Genomic DNA, 16,019 nt, shown 5'->3' with positions numbered 1-16,019 from the left:
ATGTCTGATTGTTTTGCCATCTGCAGCGCATCATTTGGTAGGAAAGAAGACACTATTATAATAACAGTTATATCAGGAAATGATTTTAACTGGGCTGTTTTCTGCTGAATCGGTACATTAAATTGCGTCTCAAATTACTTTACTGGTAGACACTTCTAAATATAAAAGCCTAATAAATAATAACTCCATAAAGTTTTATAATGCTTTACAAAGATTGTTTGTTTCTGGAGGAGATGTGCATCATCAGCACAGACTCTAGTTGTGGATTTTTTTATTCATGACATGAAGAGCACGGGGAGGCCGATGTAAACACACACCGACATTTGGCTGCCCAGCTGAACAGCCAGCTATCGCTCTGACTCCTACTGTATGTTTATCTGTGGTGACACAGAAGAAAACCTTGTGATAGCAAAGTAATTATTGAACGGCGATGTGGGATGAAGATGACATCTTCATCTTCGCTTGTGCCGTCCCCATGTTGTGCGCTTGAATGGACTTGCAGCTCTCCCTGCAGCCTGAAAGCACCACACAATGTGTCGAATGCAACATCCAGTGAAAGTCATTTTAAATAAGAATAAAAAAAAAAAGATCAGTACTGTTTTGGACCGCAACACAACTACACACATGCTCCTGCAGGCATGCACAGTTCTCATGGGCAGGAGAAAAGCATCATCTATTGAAAACAGGTCATTTTTTCGTGGTAACAAGATAAACTGTGTTGCTTTCAGGAAAGTCTAAACAGCATTAACATACGAACAAAGAGATGGTTTATGTAAGAAGCCAGCCGTGCATTAATGACTTTCATTTTCTTTGTGTGACTTGATTTGATCTGGCTGTTATTTATTCATCTGTTTGGGTGAAGGAGTCACAGGAGTCCCTTTCCTCTGCTCGTCCTCACATGTGAACAGTTTAAATGTGTATTAAAAATCCTCTTTGCTGATTGTCCTGCTTGAGGAAGTTACACATGTAGGTGCTTTTTTCCCCCTTCATATTTGGGATCATTTCCACTTAGTTTTAAATAAACACAAACATTTGAAATGTCTCCTTGCACAAATGTGTGTGTGAAGAAGAGAACGTAACATGTTGAATGAGCTGGTGTGCATGTGTTTTTTTTTTTTAAATGCATGCATCTTGTAAGAAGGCCTGCTTGTTTATTTAATCAACACGGACTGGTTCCTGACACAGCATGCGCACACACATTTGTTTTTCTATCTTTACAGGGACTTTGCATTGACGTCCATTCATTTTTCATTCATTTCTAGAGCTTAACCGTGACCCTTACCCTAAACCTAACCCCTAACCCACCAACAGCACTTCTTCTTATGGGGCCCGGGCTTTTGGACCCCATAAGGAGCAGTCGGTCCTCGCAGTGTAGTATTTGTTGGAAAAATGGGTCTTAGAAGGTAATAAATACAAAGACACACATCCCAACATTTCCACAGGGAAACCTGAGATGTTCTCTGTCTGCTGGACCCGGTTCTGGACTGTGGTCTGTGAGAGCAGCTGCTGACCGGACCTGCTAACAAGACCAATGCCGCTAACAGAACAGAACCATGATGTTGAAAGAACCTCACTGCTAACCCAATCACACTGTAGATCTATTTCTTTTTCAGCTTTGGCACCTTGTTTTTAGTATTTTAGTAGTATTTTTTTTTGTATGTTTTTATTTTTTATTTTTTTTGGCGAGTCAAGACGATTCTTCTCGTCCTAAGCATTTCATGGCATTACTAACCTTGTGTTGATTTTGCATATGACAAATAAACCTAACCTAACATGCACATACACACTGCTTGCTTAATCTGGCCCTGAATTTAATTCCAACCCTGTAGGTGTAGGATATTCTTATTTTAAAATGATTTACATTAAGATGAATTGCTTTTTATGTCCTCATAAGATAGATACTGTTTGTCTTTACAATGTTACAATTTCAGATTTAGGACCTCACAACATGAGTAATACACACACACACACACACATACATCTTGAGAGCACATTACTGCCTGTGCCTGGTTGAACAGGGATGTTTTCTGAGAGTGAATAATCACATTAATTAATCTCCTGAATGTGACACTGATGTCACTGACATGACGGACCCCTGTGGCCATTAAGAGACATGTCTGTAAGGAAGAGGGACATGGTGGAGGCTTCACAGATTTATTTTTTTTTAACATTTTCTCTCTGAAGCTCCTTCAGCTGGGAGGTGGTTTTATTTTATTTATTAATTATTATTATCATTATTATTATTTGCTTTAAAAGGTTTTCAAGTTTGACATATTCAAATCTATGATGCTTTTAATTTCCCTCTGAATAAAGTGAATAAAGAACATTTTGTTCTTCATAGTTTTTTTCCCACCAAATTTATGAGGCTCAAAGTTGGAGTATTACAACAAGTTCAAAAACAACTGCATAATAAGTCTGAATAAGTTTGTATAATTACTTTTAATAAGTGTGTATAATAAATCTGTCATAAAGTTATATTTTTTCTCTTTTGGATAGTTTTGACGGAATAGAAACAAAATCGTTTTCTCACATTTTAACACGTTTTTTTGTAAATAAGGTGTTTCATTTTGTTTTTTGCTGTTCTGGAGTTGTTAGATTTTAAGGATTTTTTTTAAGTAATAAACAAACAAACAAACAAAACCATCTAAGCTCTGCATTGGATATTACGCAGGTGGAAGAAGGCGGTTCTAGTAACGTTTTTAAAGTGGGGGATAAAAACCATGTCTTGATCAAAAATAACACCAAGATTTTTAACATTAGAGCTGGAGGCCATGAAGCCGAGGGAGAAAGACTGAAGGAGAGTAATCTAAAATACTTAAAAAAGGATTGCTTTCATTTTTTTTTCAAAATACAAGATTTCTTGGGCACATTCTGTTCATCATTTCCTCTTCACCCAGTCCATCAGCCTCAACTCCACTCTGTCTCCTTGGCTGCATAAAGTGCACAAAACTGCCATTTAAAGCCATTTCATTAGACATTATAGTCAGTTTTTAGGAACATAAAGCGGCTTAATTGCTATTTCTTGTGACTTTGAAACAAAGTCACCATTTCCTCCTTGTTATCTAAACCTTATGGTGCAGATTCTTATTAAACACAATCAGCCTGTCTGTCGGCTGCGAGCAGTTGCTCGTTGATGATTATCCTCGTGAATCTTTTTCTTTTAATCACGCTCCTCTGCAAGTTTCCCTGACTGACAGTGAATTTAAGCATGAATTTAGGCCATTATCTCCCTGCGTCATCCATCCCGATTGTTTAAAATTACCAACATGTGCTTTTGACATGAGCCCATCGTTCCCATCTCACCTTGTTCTTCCATCTGGTGTTTTTTTTTAACCTCCTTGTTACACCTGTATTGTTCTTCAGTCTCGTCCTCCTTATTTTTTTTTATTATCTCTTTACACTGTACATTAACCATCTCTCCATCCTCCGCTACACCCACCCACTCCTCCTTTAAGGGTTGCTCTTAAATTACCTAATCTTCCAACATTTTCTCGCTGTCTTTCTTGGAGCGTAAAATTGAACCTCTCCTGCTTCTGCCCAGCACTCCCAGTGCACTACGTGATAAGTGTGTGTGTTCGAGAGGGAGGGAGAGTGTGTGTATGCCTGCGTTCGTCCTGCTGTATGTGTGTGATTTTTATATGCTCATCCATTTTCCTGGTTTTCAGCTTTAACTTTTATTTGACCTCACAATAGAAAGTTTAACAGCGGGGAAAGGGCAATATTTTGGAATATTTTTGAAGATTATCACTCTCCAAGCGCTGTAAAACAAGTGGCATGTGATGAGATTCACAGAGACAATATGTTAAAGTCTTGGACAAAGAAAACACTCAGAGGTAGTAAAAGTGCTAAATGGAGAAAGTGGTCACCAAGGAAAATGTTGATTTAAACGCTGAAAACAATTGTATTAGGCACTGAGTGAAGAAACCAGAAAAAGCAACATTTAATTTACTCCGTAAACTTTGGAATCCGACAGATTATGTTTGTAGTTTATTTGTTGCAGTATGTTTGCAGACAGCTCTTAAAAGTCCTTTTTTTTTTTAAACTGAGGTTGTGTGGACTGTTTATAAGTAGACAATATCTTACCTGCTACAGACTGCAGTAAGGACTCCAGCTGGAAGAAGCACAGAGGATCTGGTGCTATCTGATGCCCAGAACAGGCCAAAACGTCACCCTAAAACACCTTAAATCTTAGAAATCTACATTTTAAAAAATGTAAACAACTAAAAGACAATTCAGGTGTTTTTTCTTGTTTTCATGTCAGCTCACACAAAGTTACAAATTTGCTAACTTGCTGTTAAAAACATGCAGTTTTACACAAAAGCTCCTGCTCTTATGTAATGTTCTCATTTTTACTTAATTTTTACTTTATTTTTACTTTATTTTACTTTATTACTATTCGCACCTTATGTCGAAGCAAATTCCTAGTTTGTGAACCTCGTTCATTGACATGGCAATAATAAACTGATTCTGATTCTGATTCTGCTCAATAATCCAGGTAAAAATCCAACAATATTCAATCACATCATCTGATGGGTTTGTTTTGTTTTTTTGTTTAGTTTTTTTTGCTGAGATGTTTCGTCCTTCATCCAAAGGACTTCTTCAGTCTGAACAGCCACCAAACAATCTGATTTCCACAAAACAGCATACTCCATAGTGGAAAAAAACAGTTTGCTAGTGATCAGATTGCCTCCGGGGCTCACCCTCTCCCACATCAACTCCTCTGAGACAGTCATGCCAAAGTGGTTCAAAACACCAAAGTTCATGCTCAATAATCCAGCCATCCAACCATGTTTAGTCAGGTCAACTGGACGTTTTTTTTTTTTTTTGCCGAGACATGTCATCCTTCATCCAAAGGGTTTCTTCAGTCTGAGAAGCCACCAAACAAACTGACTTCCACAAGCAGCATACTCCATAGTGGAAACAGGAACCGTTTGCTGGTGCTAAGATGGCCTCCGGGGCCCGCCCTCTCCCCTGTTGCAGTTTTACACTTTACTTCAGAACATTTTATGCTTGAATTAACGAGTCCACTGTTCTATTATTAGTATGGACTGGTAATTGTTCTGATTGAAACTGGCTAAATCAGCTGTTGATTTCACGATGCCTTCGTGAGAGCTTTGTATGTGTTGGCACTAGGGGTTGCACGACTTCATATTTTTGAAAGCAACTTCAACGTGATAATAGTCGAGTCGACGTCGACTAGTCGATGTGACGTCATAGGAACTCAAGATTCTATCATATTCGCAGAAAAAAACATAATTTATTATTGACCAAAAAAAAAAAAAAAAGAACAACAAAACATCAGGAGTGTATTTTTATGCTCATATCATTTATCACACTGCAAATAAATCACAGGAAAACCAAAACTAATATTAAGCTGTAAAAGTGAAAGAAGCGTGCCTATTTTACAATGGCATGTAAAAACCAAAACTAAAAACAGCCTGATGAAGCCTTCTGGATGGAAGGTGGAACGTTTCAGCAAAAAAAAAAAAAAAAAAAAAAAAAAAACTGTCCAGATGACCAGACTGAAAATTGTTGGATACCTTCTGCTGAGTTTTGCCAAACAGGGAAATCTGTCCTGATTGCTGACCCACCACTGCAGCAGGTTTGCAATGGTGGGAATCTGCTTGGAAGAATTCGTTTTGTAGCCAGCGCCGGCGCAATCACGTGACTAATCGACATGAAATTTAAAAACTCCTGAGATGTCCTAGAGTGACTAGTCAACTAATTGATTCAAACCCTAGTTGCTACAGCAAATGATTTCCCAACAAATAAAACACTTAACTCTGCAGAATGTTCTTCCTGTGGTTTAGAAAGCCGCCTGATTTACCGTACATCCACAAGCCGTTCACATAAATTAAATATAGCTGAATTTCTGCTGAACTTAACAGAGAATATATTAATTCAAATGTTGAAGAATGTCAAACTTTACTGACTAGTGTGCTGGATGATCTCAGAAATTCAAGAATACCAACTGCAGTATATATGAATGAAGTTACAAACTGTTCAAAAGACTTAAAGGAGTCGTTCATTTTATTGAACAAGTGTCAGTGGTAGGCACAGTTACGCTGATCCACTAACAGCTCATGCAGAACTAATTTTTTGTTTAGCGGATTAGTGGTTTTGATAACTTTCAAAATTGTTTGTGGAATTTGCTTCTGCTAAAACAGGTTTCGCTAACTTTAAGTCGGCTAACAAAATTCACAATCTTGTTCCTTTCTGTTGTGGGCGTGTCTCCGAGAGTCCATTAGGCCTGTTGCTGGTTTACTACGTGTACACATGGCAAGACGTGATTGGTTGATGCAGTGTTGAGTGTCGAGACATAGCAGAGAGCTTGACAAAGAATCCATTTTAAAATAGCATATTTACACACTTTATTATTTCTTAATTTAAATCTGTGAAAATACCAAAAAACAACAACAACAAAAAAAACAGCTTGAGAGGTGAAAACAGTGTTTTAGCTCAAAAGTGGTCATAACATTGGTATTGTCTAAATTAGGCAAATATTGTAAGCATCAGTTATCTTGCTGTGAAAAGGAACTTGAGAAAATGTGACTGAAGGAAAGACTACGTGCATCTAAAATAAAGAGCTATTCTCCACAGCTCTAGAGCCGGTTTCATCTGAGTGCAACCACTGGACCAAAGGCATGACAGGAGGAAAGTGAAGTGAAGCTGGTCGGTCACCAACCCACTGCCTCACAGCTGATCCATTATGCATGAAGAGCTAATATATAATATGATCCAGCCTGAGTAGCTTGAGGGAAAGAAAGGAGAGAAAAATGCTAAAAAATTGAAAATGTGAGGAAAACAGGTGACATTAATCCTCTAATGGATTTTCTAATAAATCACACTTTACATTTTATATAGAATAATGCAACTGAATGCTGTTTGAACATCATACATTCAAAGCTTACTTCATCTGATACTTGAATCTAGCCTAATTAAATAAGATGAAAAGTCAGTGAAACCCTGAAAGTAAATGGAAAGTTACGTCAAAGAAGATGGTGGAAATAAAAACATTTGTTTTTCTTGGTGTGCGACATTTGAAGCTGTTCAAGTTACAAAGAGATCATTTTAATTTTGGGCAGGGGATCAACTGAGGGGCTATGTATCGCACAGAATGTGATTAAATTGTGTTTTTGAAACTAATATTGATTCAAAATTTCATGATAAACTCCAGTAGAAAGAGAAAAGAATGTCCTTTGGGAGAATTATCAAGAACCATTTTGTCATAAATTATCATTGGAGGCCTATGATTTTTTTGTGCAGATAAATACAATTATTTCACTCAAGTAGAAAAATACGCAACTTCGGCACTTCGCATGGACTATAAACCAGCTTTAGCATGGGGCGATTCTAGAATCTGACCATTAGGAGCGCTTAGCCCATGGGGTGGCGGTCCTCCCCCTGCAAATTTTGAATAAAGTAGATGCCATTTCCTGTATTCTCGTGTATTTTAACGGATTTTTAAACATCTACTTTTATAAGTAAACACTTGATTCAACAACTATTTTAGAGAGCAGCAAGAAGTAGCTCTAAGTTAGCGGTGCGCAATACAGACGTGCTAGCTAAAATGCTACAGACGTAACGCTCCACTTTACATGACACAACTTAATAAAAGCTTTGTACAAAACCAGTTTAGTGTTAACTGATCTTAACAAACAAACTTATGCACCCTTAAGTTGCGACATAGCTATATCTACATTTAAAACACACACAACAAAGCACAACTAGCTTTAAACATTAACCTTTAGTATAACCGTTACGCATACAATGGAACTATGACCAAATAATGGAGAATTTACCTGCAGTTACCTTCGTACAGATGAACATGCTGTACTTCCTGTTTATAACTGTTGTATTCAGCTGCTTATTCGGTCAGCGCAGGGCTTTATCGTTTACATTTTTCCAGAATTCGTTTAGGTTTTGGAAATGTAATAAACTGTATTCCACCCTAAACGTTCAGAGTAATACTCTCTGAATTGCATATTCTCCATTGACAACGTTTAACCATTTTTACCGCAAAGTGTTCTTAATGCAAAACCCTGACAAAGTTGTCGGAGGGAAAGGGGGCGGAGCTCCTGCAAGTAAGGGGCGTTTCAGTTGCTGACAAGCTTACTGGATTGATTGACAGGTCATGTTGAGAATCCCGATTCGTGCATTAAAAAAATCGCATTTTACCGGCCCATTTAAGAGTATCGTATATTCCATTTTTATTCCAAATTTATTCAAATGTTGGTGAATCTAAGGTTTGAGAACTGATCCTTAAAATATCGTCATGATGGTTTCTTTTTCTTTTATTTTTCCCCCTCAGGGGTGCTGAGTTAAAATTTAGAGGCTAAAATCGCCACTGAGTCTTAGAATTGGCAGTAGTAACACCAGTCGTAACATATTAAAGCAGATTTCAAAGTGAATGACATTTTATATGACTTTGAAAATATCTCAAATTATTTCAATACACATTTTTGGAAATAAAGTTAAACATTTGGAAAAGTATAAAAGTTACAACAACTAAGTCATCACGCTCGTCACTTAGCCAAGGTGAACATTTTGATATATGAGTAGTTAGCAGTACAAAGTAAGTGAAAGGCATTAGATACCTCGAACTGTGTCCCCAAAAGTAGGAAAACTTTATTTAATGTTCATCATTCATGAACTACTTTGTCAATAAGTCAGGCTGTGTTATGGTTTCAACTTGTTGCAGAAGCAGGTGGAAATGAGTCGACAGAGATATTCGTGTTGGTCATGAACGAATTATAGTTAGTTATAATAATTTGTCTTTGTCAGGTAAAAGAAAAAGAACAAACACATCACATTAGACAACATTTATGAGCAAAAGAAAACCTGTTTTGGAATAAAGCAATTAGATTTTATTGTTTCATTCAGTGAGACTGTCAGCATGTCGATGATTTCTTGCAAACATTGTCCGGTGAGCTGAAAACTTTAACCACATCACAAACCCATGCTGTGACTGAACCGTGTGGGATCATGCAGCGCGCGCGTATGATTCATCCAGCAAACGCTGACACTGACGGAGAGCAGAGAACAGAGCGCAGGCAGGTCGGTGACACCACAAAGACATTTATGAATGGTTTCTCAGAAACAGACGGCAGAGTCATACGTTTGTCTATCAGTCTGTTTATTTATAGCTCTGCGATTCTTTCTGTCCAAATGTCTGGTGTATAAAATTAAACCGTTGCCCAAAAAAAGATCTGGAAATTGTGGGGAGGAAAGGGAAGAAACATCCATTATAGCACACTGAGGAAGTGTAATATAAGAAGGAAGTAAATTATACTAGGTATATGTATTTATTGTTAAATTAACAGATATCTGAGGAGAAAATATGGGGGATTAAAACTGGACTGAAAACTCAAGTAAAATGTTCAGTTCTCTATCCCGAGAGGCTCTTGCACATTCATTACACCTTGCATAAGCTTCTGTAAGTATCTGCTGAATACCTGAAATGTGTTTTATGTTTGTCCTTGGCACAGGACAAGTAGAACAGAATGAAGCAGATTAAGGTGTTATAGCCACACTTGAGCTGCTAACATGTGCTCAAGCCTCTTGATGTGTGATTCTCGTCGCATTTCCACGTCCAGTGAGAAATCAAGGACAGCAACACGGTATAGATCCTGAAAGACAAAAAGTCATTAGTTACCAACTTCGATTGCTCTTGAGGTATATTGTGAATTCGAGATATATTTACTCCGTCAGTTGCATCTTAAACCACAATCTCCTTCAGATCAGGAGAGCAATCAGTCTCAGGAGCAAAGCATGTGTTGAAAGCCTGCTCAGCTCGGATCATGTTGTTGAGGACTTTAAGTAAAACAGATTAACAGGTTGATTGAGAGCCCAAAGACTTTTCTGCATGTTTAATCTCATCGGACCCAAACGCCTTCATAAACTCAATCCCTCTGCCAATTTCACCAACACAATGAAAATATGTAATTTTAAAGTCTAACAAAGTTAAGTCAGGTCCTCTGGACGGATTAATGTTTTTTTTTATTCATTTATTGTTTTAACGTTTCGTATTTTATCCAAAAGAATTGGTCAGTTTGATGAGCTGCAATTAACTCAATCTTATAAATAGCACCTCCTCATAGTGGATTAACCAGGTTGTTAGCCTAATGGTCCTCCTTTATCATGTGAACAGCTAGTTCTGGATGTCAACAACAAACTGGTTGATCCACTATGCTAAGGTGCTATTTATAAGAATGAGTTTATTGCAGCTCCTCAAACTAACGAAGACTCGTGGACAAAAGACAAAACTTTTCAACAAGTTTTTAATTTTTAAATTTTTAATCCCTGCCCTTTGTTAGAATTTTATGTCTGGATTATTGAGCATGCATCAGGATATGTACTGTATTTTTCGCTGTATAAGTTGCACCTTTTTGCATTAATTAGCAGGCCCTGCGACTTATAGAGCAAAGCAACTTATTCATGTTTTTTTTCCCATATTTATAACCCAACTTTTGGCTGAGGTCTGATGATTTAATTTATTCTGACATGCAAAATATTGAACACTACCATTTTCAGCCACTAGGGGGCAGTCGAGCAATAGGGCAAACAAAGTGTCTCATTAATAGGTAAAAGTGGCTATTAATGAGACACTTGGCTTGACATACCAAGCCACCTTTGTCTCACTCTGGATCTCCTGGAGCAAACATCAAATCAGCTGCATTTCGCTGCGCCGCCCAGGCGAAATTAAAACCCACATTTGACCATTAAAGTGCATTTATTAAGCAAAAGTTCAACTGAGTCACACCTTTACTATAATTATGAGCAAACAAATAATTTTAATCTTGTTAAATTCTAGTTAAAGTCCTCCTGTGCATGCTCCCGCGGCGGCAGCCAATCAACTTTTGGCACAACATCAGCTCACGTTTCCAGGTGGTCAGCGGCGACGCATAACAAACGCGACGCGTCAGCGATGATGCATAATAGATGCGACTTATACGGCAGCAAGTACGGTAATTTAAACATTTTGGTTTTAAGTTGAATTGTGTAGAATACCCATGGGCGTCAGAAGCATCCGTAATGTGGGGGGGACACAATGATGTGTGTAGATGTGCGTGTGTGCACGCGCGTGCATGTGTGCGCGCGTAAAAAAAAGGTGTTCACTAGTGAACAAAAAAACAACATTTCACCTAGATTTCCTTTAATTCCACACATTTAAAACACGTTTCTCACCAAGTTTGTGTAAATTCAGCTGTGGGTTTTAAAGACATTTTAACTTTAATACAGAGCGTCAGGTCAGCACTATTTGTGTTTTAAAACAAAAAAAAAAACTTCACCACTGGACTTTTTTACTTGTGTTCAACACTACTCATCTAAATGATGTTTCTCATGAAGCTTGAGGACAATAAGGTGTGAGGTTTTAAAACAGTTCCACTTTAATGCACCTAAACACACAGCGTCTCTTACACCTGCAGCGTCTTACAGCGTCACAGTTACTGCTAAGCTAACATGCTACAGACGTAGCGCTCCTCTCAAGCATCCTCCTAACATGAATATATGTTTATGATCAACACCCCTCTGTCAACAACTGCCCGCACTAAACTGGCGAGCGAGTAACACAGAGGTGTCTCCATCTCCTCCACCTGTGCGCGTTTTATGCCGAGGCAGGAGGAGACGCACAGAAACACTGCAGGTGTTACACCATATTCTGTGACCACCGTATATTACGACCGTGGCAACAGGTTGCTGTGTTTAGAGTTGGAGGTAACCAGGAAAACCTGGAGTGGAGTTTTAGTGGCCTGATTATTCTCCTATTAATCAAGTGGAATGGATTTGTTCACGAAGAAAGAGAAACTGCGCCGACTGAACTAATGTTTTATAGTAAAAGTTGGGGGGGTCCAAATGAACAGGGTTTTTTTTAATGTGGGGGGGACTTGTCCCCTTCACATATAATGGTTGCGACGCCTATGAGAATACCTATGAGCAATTTTACGTTCAGCTGACAGAAGTTATAGTGATCTCAATTTTGGAGAATTGCAGAAACATTTTAAAGAAAAATTCAAGTAAACTTCTATTTAGAGCAGGGATCATTAGAGAAAAGTTTGCACCAAGTAAAATAACTCAAGCTCAAAACTTCCTTTTTTTCTCCCCTTCCTTCCTTTAGCTGCTCCCTTTGGAGAAGGGCGGGTACATCTAGGGCGCCCAAAGGAGCAGACGAGGGCGGTGTTAAAGACCTTGCTCAAGGGTCCAGAGACGGACAAATGAAGGTGGAGACCGGTGTTGGTGCATTCCCTTTTTTCCACATTTTCATGTAACTGTGGAGAGATTCTTACCTCCTAATTACAGTCTCTGACATTGTTAACCTTATTAGTGTTACTTTATATTCTGTTCAAAATATCCTGATGCATGCTCAATAATCCAGGTAAAAAAAATCCAAAAAAGTTAAATCTGGTCCTCTGGACATAAAAAAAAAAATTGTAGAAATGTTTCGTCTTTCATCCGAAGGACTTCCTCAGTCTTTGTATTCTGTTCCTTTCTGTTCATTCCTCAGTTCTGTATTATGCTGTCCTTCCAGACTTTTTCCCTCCTTGTGTTTTCCATTGAGAGACTTTGTAAGTAGCTTTGCTGCCTCAACATCCTTTATTGTTGGTCAATAAATTAGTTACCTTTTTACGTTTGAGTTTTAACTCCTGTCTGCATTTTGGCCTCATCGCCATCATTGGAAATTGTGTCAGTTTAATTTCAATTACTGTCATACACAGAAGTAGAAAAAAAATCTATATCCATGCTGGCAAGAATTGAAGTATATCCTAATGTTGTTCATCTTGTCACTTCCTTATCAGGCTTTTGGAGCATAAGTACCCTCAACAAAGGACTCGGTGGCAGTGAAGATGATGGTGGTTCTGGTTTAAATAATAAATTAAGGACTTTGGCTGTTCATCAAGTAGGAAAACATTGTAGACCTTTTTAAATTATGAAAGAGGATTGCACAGCTCACATATCAGCACCCACTAAGTAAATGTATGTGATACTTACTTTACACAAAGTTATTTACCAGGAATGAACACCTACAAGTATTCCTAATCAGCTGTCTTATTTGAGTCTGGTAAACATTGAATTAGGTTTAAAATTTCAGCCAAAGTCTGTTGTTGTGCATGGATGGATGATTTTCATCATCAGTTTATCTCACGTTGCATCTTTGAACCAACCTGTATGTCTGGTTCATGCTGCACTTAGATGCTGGTGTCTGACTGCACTAGACTGGGCAGTTTTTATCAACAACACGAGTTGAGACAGACTTCACATCTCAAAAAGCATGACCTGCTTGATGCTGCTGAAAGTAAGCGTCAGGAACACGAAAGATGACAAAATAATAAAACTGTTGACTGTTGAAAAAAGAAACCGTCCAGATGACCTGATTGAACTTTGTTGGAAATCTGCTAACTGTTCTAACAACCCAACATCCTCAACATCAAGGACGTTGCAGACGACATGCTACTCAGACTTAGCATTAAGTTACACACGTAAAGGTTTCTTTTGACAAAAGATGTTCAAGAATTTCTAGCCAAATTTGTCTTTATGACATAAATCCTTTATAAATGGTAAATATAGTTTTACTATGAAGATGCTTTTAAATCTTCCTTCTATGGATCTGTAAGTTTCTGACTGTATCTTGGATAAAATCAGCTGACATTACGTCAAAAAGACAGTAATTCAAATACCTGTCTGTTGAACTTCCAAAAACTTCCTTTGTGGGAGTTTCTCATTCATTCAACTTTTATTTAGACAGATAAATCACATTGAGCCTCGAAGACTCATTTACAAGTGAGATCTGTTTAGACAGACAAAAAAGTAGTGAAACTGGGCACATGTAGGAATTGTTCCTGTCAACTTTGAGGACTTAAATATGGTGGCCCTAAGATGTAAATAAACAACATTAGAAAAACAGAATTACATTAAAAAAAAATTACATTAGAAAAAACGGAATTACATTAAATAATTTTTTTAAATTTTTTTTTTTATGGAATTACATTAAGCCAAAGCGGAAGTGGACAGAATCACATTTGAAAAAACGGAATCACATTCCATTTTTTCAAATGTGATTCTGTTTTTTCAAACGTAATTCTCTTTTTTTCTAATTCTGTTTTTTCAAATGTAATTCTGTTTTTTCTAATGTAATTCAGTTTTTTTTTTTAAATGTGATTCTGTTTTTTCTAATGTAATTCTGTTTTTTCAAATGTGATTCCGTCCACTTTCGCTTTGGCTACTTCCACTTTGACCACTTCCGCTTTGGCTTAATGTAATTCCGTTTTTTCAAATGTTGTTCATTTACGCCTCAGGGCCACCATACTTACATGTTACCATTTCCCAAAATAACAGACATTTAAATTTAAAATAACCCCAGTTTAGACTTGGTACAAAGACAATAAAATAACCTGCTTTGTCACTTTTAGAGATTAGAGATTTTAGAGAGATTCAGAGTTTCGTCATAACAAGATACATTTGCAAGATTTCTTGCCCAACGTTAAATATGTTGTCAGTGTGATTCTTTGTCACGACAACAAAGCAAACACCAGCTATTTTTAAAGGAAAGAAATTACATGTTCTACGGTGAAAGGATGTAGGGAGGCAGAGTACAGAATAAAACTTGATCCTTTAAGAAGACAACAAAACCTGTTAGAATCCACAGGAATGCCGAAAAAGATGAGGCACGAACAGCATCACAAAAATTTACAGGGTGATTGGAATTAGATACAACAGCAAGCTCTGACAGCTAGTGATGAAAACTGAGAGGATTACGTAATGGAGAAGTGATTAAGACGTGGAAACAGATGTGCTGATTACAAGTGTGAAACAGGTGAAAGGTGAGGAGCAGGACAAGGGAAACCGAGAACATCTTGTGGCTCTGACAACAACACTCTAAACTGCCTAAGGTCATAATTAAATATCAAAATCCTAAGTGAACGCCAGCCATGATAAGAAGCATGAGTTTTCTGGTTGTGTATTTTTGTGTCTTTAAGACAGAGAAACTCTTGTCTTAAAATAAATTTGCACGCATGTTTCTTCTTTCGTATCTCCTGTAAGGAATATTCATTACATGATACTAAATTATTGATTTACAGCCGTGATTCAGTCATGTCACCATGTCTCTAAAGCTCAGAGGTAAACATTATATTCTGAGTTTCACTGTTATTTTATTCATATGATACCAAGCTAACAAGTTTGACTCAGGTCCTCAGGTCATTGCACTCACACACATTCAAATGTTATTCCTTAGTTTCTGTTTTTGAGTCCATAAATCAGGAGCAATAATAATAGATGCTTTCAAAAAACAAAAAAAAAACATGATGTGGAACTTTATTGTAAATATAAAGTGCTTTGTGGAGATTTTGTTGTTTTTTGCTGTTGCCTGGCTTCTGAAGCTCCTGAGTGGCAGGGCAGAGCCAATCTCTCACACCTGCTCCTAATCCTGTTCTGACGACAATTACTGATTTTAAGCTCCCGTGGGACAGCAGTTCAATGCCGGATCATTGAACCCTCTGAGTAACTTTGAATAGCCCCTACTGCAAGTGATTGGGTTTCCTTGATTTACGAACCTGTGTTTTATTCCTTGCGTTTTCTTGAACCGAGAACTGTTTGGGTTTTAGTCCTTATGAAAACTCACCTTCCTTCGAGTCTCCTTGTGATCGCCTCTTGTAAAGAGCCTACCTGGAACCACGTACCTCCTGAGCCCCAGGAATCACTTGTGACAAACTATACCCCTTGATATTGAACAAGTTCACCTGGTTTCTGTCCTGCCACTCACTTGCAAACCGCATACCTGTATCACCACTCACCTGGGCTCCCACCCTCCTCTCCAAACTGTTCTCTGCTTCAAGATCTGTAAGAAAAAGATAAAAACGTTATCGTCGAAGGCCTCTTGTTTCCGACAGATCCTTACTTACCTTATATCGCTCTTCCTTTGAGATAATGCTCCTGTGTAAATACCACTCCACTAACAATAAATTATACTTACTTTTTATATGTGGTCAGTTTGTCTGTTCTAGGGTTGAAACTAATCTGAA

This window comes from Nematolebias whitei, chromosome 16 (assembly GCF_014905685.2).
Source record: "Nematolebias whitei isolate Nwh7 chromosome 16, NemWhi1, whole genome shotgun sequence".
In the NCBI taxonomy this organism is placed as follows: Eukaryota; Metazoa; Chordata; class Actinopteri; order Cyprinodontiformes; family Rivulidae; genus Nematolebias; species Nematolebias whitei.
The sequence above is the reverse complement of the archived record's forward strand: the minus strand, read 5'-3'. Positions refer to the sequence as shown.